Source organism: Castor canadensis, chromosome 14 (assembly GCF_047511655.1).
Source record: "Castor canadensis chromosome 14, mCasCan1.hap1v2, whole genome shotgun sequence".
NCBI lineage: Eukaryota > Metazoa > Chordata > Mammalia > Rodentia > Castoridae > Castor > Castor canadensis.
Genome location: NC_133399.1, coordinates 17,989,965 through 17,994,888, shown reverse-complemented (window position 1 = coordinate 17,994,888; position 4,924 = coordinate 17,989,965). Strand labels below are relative to the sequence as shown.

The following is a 4,924-nucleotide window of genomic DNA, read 5'->3' as shown; positions in this document are numbered from 1 at the left end:
TCATGTGGCTCAGGTAGGATTCCAACAAAGAGCAACAGAAATATCCTGTTGCTAAAACATACTAAAAATCCTTAGTCCAACTTATGCCTTGGATGACGACTTCTACATCCATCCTCAGCAACTGAATCGTGTTCTTGAGAAGAAACTAAAGTGAAGACACAGTCACCTCTCAGTACACATGAGGAAGTTGTTTCAGGAACTCCATAGACGTGACAATCTGCCCGTGTGGCAGGAACACTACTGAGTTCACAGTCAATGAGCATGGCACTGTGTGTGCCAATAAAATTTTATGTACAAAAATAAGCCATGAGCTGGATCTGTCCCACACACCTTGGTGTATAAACTCCACTCCTCACTACCAACAGATTGTTTTCAGAACCCTCCAGGATAACATATACCAAAAGTCACAAATACTCATGTCTGTTACATAAAATGGTTTAGTATTTACATAATTCACACATAAGCAACACAAATCCCCCCTTGTACTAACCATTTTTTTAGTTAGTTATTTCATTGCACCATTCTTCAAAGTAGTCAAGATATGGAATCCACTTACATGCTCATCAGTGGATAAATGGATAAAGTGGTGCAACTGCACAATGGAATAGGATTCAGCCATGAACCTGTTGATAACTCTATTGACATGTGGGACAACAGAGATGTAACTGAAAGTCACTATGATACATGAAAGACAGAGAAAGACAAATGTCACAATATCTCACTCACATCTGGAATCTAAAATTGTTGACTTCATCCAGGACTAGTGTGATCGTTATGAGGGACTGAGGTGGTGGTGGAGAATGGTAGAAGAAATGTTGTTCCCATGACATAAATTGACAGGTCTGTGTGAAGAATAAGACCAAGAGATGTATTATGTTCCTAATATTTCATATTAAGTGTTAATATTGAGCATTTTCAGCAATGAAATGCTAGCATGATGTAATGTACATGTTAACGAGATAACTTAGTTATTTCACAAAACACTTGAACTTCAAAACATCAGGGTACAAAGCATAAATACACATTTATCTGTTAAAGCAAAAAAGTGTGGTCCACAAACTTGGAGCAGCAACTTCAGTATCAACTGGGACCATGTTGCAAATGAAAATCTTGTAAGTCAACCTAGACATGCATAATTATATTCTGCATTTGAACAAAATGCCCAGTGACCCACATTCACATGGAGGTAGGAGAGGTTCTGAACTGCAGTAGTGCTTCTCATCCTCCCTGGTGGTCACATTTTACCAGATGACACTTTGTGATGAACTGTGCTGTGCATGATAGAATGCTGACCATTATCTCTAGCTTCAACTTGGTTATTACTTAATTTCATTATTATTGGTATTGGATCTTGTGTGAAAAGCACAATTGTAACACATATTAACATAGAATAACATAACCTTAGAGTATTTCTTCCATGGTATCAAAAATATTTTTATGATTTATTGCCATTTTAGATGTTTTCATTGAGAATTTTATTTTAGATTTTCATTCAATTATCTTAAGAATAGTTGTTATAATTTCACTTATTTAGTTCATTTTTCTTTTTATTTGAACTCTTAATTTGTTAACTTTTTTCTACATTTTGTACATTGTTTTCATCATTGAGAAAACTCAAAACAGAATGAAGTCAGTAAGATATTATGATATAACATCACAATTGCCAAGGCAGAAACTAATAAAATGTATTCATACCTGGTATAAACACCACAAGGATGAATCGTTTGAAGAAAACCAATATATTGCAATGATGTATTTGCAGGATTTTACAGAGGTTATCATACTGGCAGTTCTTGTAGCCAGAGTTCTTGAGTTCATATATTCTAAAGTGGAAATAATCCAGTTTAACATGATGCTGTTTACAATTTTTCATTGTTCTATACAAGATTTTTCCACATTTTTCCTGCAGGATGTAGACTTACAACATTTTTTTTTCTTGTAGAGTCCTTGTCTAACCAAATCATGATTCTTATAATACAGATGCCTGATTGCTACACAAAGAAGGAAATAAGGAAGGGTCCACTCTGATGCCTTTGAAATCAAAATACTGCCAGATTCAATGTACATTAGGTATTTGAGGTAGTGAGATTCACATATGCACGAATAGTATGGTAACATCAAAAGAGAAAGGGAGGGGATATGTGGAGTTTTTCTTGATGGGTATGAAGTTATTTTTGTATGAGTTGATTAATTCTCCCATACAACAGAGTACCTAGCACTAACTCTATTATATTGTGCACTACAAAATTTTCTATATGGATGGATCTTATATAAGGTGTTTCCATCCACCAGAATCATCAATAAAAGACAAAAGGGACATGAGGACACTCTGAGTGGCAATGGATGTTCGTAATATTAACTGTGATGATGGTGTGACCAGGGATTGTAAAGGTATAATTCCAAAGATTTTACACATTACATAGGTGAGTTATCTGTATACCTATTATTCAAGAGGTGTCTTAAAACAAAGTACAGTAACACCATGAGAATGGAGAACTCTCTGCATCTGAAAAGCTTTAATTTTCTGTGGTAACAGAGAGGCCACCTCTCTCTTACATATTCTGGTCACCACCATTGCTTTCTTCTGAAATCTGATATGTGGAAAGGGTCCCATCTTCATGGCCATTGCGCTGCTACTTCTTCCTGCCAGACAGAAATGTCTCGGGTAACCTTGTGGTTTCAAATAGTTCTTTGAAGTTTTGGTTCATATATCATCTTTTTATCTGTCTTGCCTAAACCACATAAAAAGTATATTCATCCCTTCTCCATCTTACCTGCATTCTTTTGGTTCATAGCAATTAGTCCCATCTGATTTTCATATAATAATTTTCTGTGTTTTTAAACATACATAAAACTGTAGATATTTGTGGGATGCAATGTCAATGTATACAATGTATACATTCTATAATGTTCAAGTCTATGTCCTCAGCATGCATTATATCTTTAATGCAAACACATTCCACATCCTCTTCAAGGTCATATTGTTTGATAATTTCCTTATCTATTTATATTATTTTCACAAGTGGACTGTAGGGACTTTGATTTGTCAGCACACTACAGTTATTGTCTAGAAAGTGTCAGAAACATGGCTGGAATTTATATTTCTAAAGTACATGAAAGACTTGTGTGTAAAAAACTGTGGAATACTCAACATATTTAGGAAACAACAGATAAAGGCTCAGGAATCCTTAATCAGAGATGGCACAAGGAGGCAACTAAATGAACATCTAATATGGAAAGTAATTGTGTTCCCTTTCTCTTTCTGGTAGTCTCAATGGAATCAATAAATTATACGCACATTTCAGAATTTCTTCTTCTGGGATTTTCAGAAGACCTCTGACTACAGTTTCTCATGTATGGGATTTTCCTTTTTATGTTCCTGGTCACTGTGCTTGAGAATGCAGTCATTATTCTGGCTACAATTGTGGATTTCCACCTGCACACACCCATGTATTTCTTCCTCTCCAACCTGTCATTTGTAGACATTTGCTTCACTTCAACCACTGTTCCAAAGATGCTGGTGAACATTGAGACACACAGCAAGGCAATAACTTATGAAGGCTGCATTATCCAGATTTTTTTTGCATTATTTGTAGTTTTGGACAACTTCCTCCTGTCTATGATGGCCTATGATAAGTTGGTGGCTATCTGTCACCCACTGCATTACCAGGTCAGCATGAAGCCCAAGCTATGTGTATTGCTGGTGTTGGTGTCCTGGATCACAAGTGCCCTGAATTCGTTCTTACAGAGTTTAATGGTACTGTGCCTTTCCTTCTGTACACAGTTGGAAATCCCACACTTTTTCTGTGAGCCTAACCAGTTGGCCCACCTTGCCTGTTCTGACACTCTTGTTATTAATGTCATGATGAATTTTGCAGCTGGATTGTTGGGTGTTGGCCCTCTCACTGGCATCCTTTATTCTTACTCTAAGATAGTTTCATCTGTACATAAAATCTCATCAACTCAGGGCAAATATAAAGCATTTTCCACCTGTGTGTCTCACCTTTTAGTTGTCTCCTTATTTTACTCTACACTTTTAGGAGTGTACTTCAGTGCTGCTGGAACCCAAAATTTACACTCAAGTTCAACAGCTTCAGTGATGTATACTGTGGTCACCCCCATGCTTAACTCCTTCATCTATAGTCTGAGGAATAAGGACATCAAGAGAGCTCTGAAAACACTCTTTAAGAAATTTCCAATTATTCTGTGACTCAAATAGTGCACTTAATCAACCTCACAGTGAGAAAGTGCAATATTTAATCAGATTGTGGAAGTTGAAATTGCCAAAATTTATCTTGTGCTGTTTCTACTTTATTGACATCAACTTCTCTTTAATAAAAGTAAGGGTAAAGAAAGGTCAACCACATGTGTTAAGCTTTCTTATCTCTCTCCTCTCTCATATTAAGAATGGCTTGCAATTTTATTTTTTAAAACAGCTATTTTAAAAATTGGATTAGAAAAATTAAACCTCCTATTTAACCATTGGAGCACATGAAATTCTTTTTTCTAGAAAGAAACAAAGACTTAGTAGCATGTCATTATAATGGAACAAAATAGGTGGCAGCTAGACAAAAGAGTAAAATGTACAACATGAATTTTTTTTTTCATTTTTCTTTTATTATTCATACGTGCATACAAGGCTTGGTTCATTTCTTCCCCCTGCCCCCACTCCCTCCCTTACCACCCACTCCGCCCCCTCCCTCTACCCCCCCTCAATACCCAGCAGAAACTATTTTGCCCTTATTTCTAATTTTGTTGTAGACAGAGTATAAGCAATAATAGGAAGGAACAAGGGTTTTTGCTGGTTGAGATGAGGATAGCTATACAGGGCATTGACTCACATTGATTTCCTGTGCGTGGGTGTTACCTTCTAGGTTAATTCTTTTTGATCTAACCTTTTCTCTAGTACCTGTTCCCCTTTTCC

General features: G+C 36.3%; 1 pseudogene; it reads left to right on the top strand.

Moving 5' to 3' along the window:
- The first annotated feature begins 3,274 nt into the window (after positions 1-3,274).
- Positions 3,275-4,210, top strand: LOC141416124 (olfactory receptor 7A10-like; annotated as a pseudogene).
- Positions 4,211-4,924: the final 714 nt, after the last annotated feature.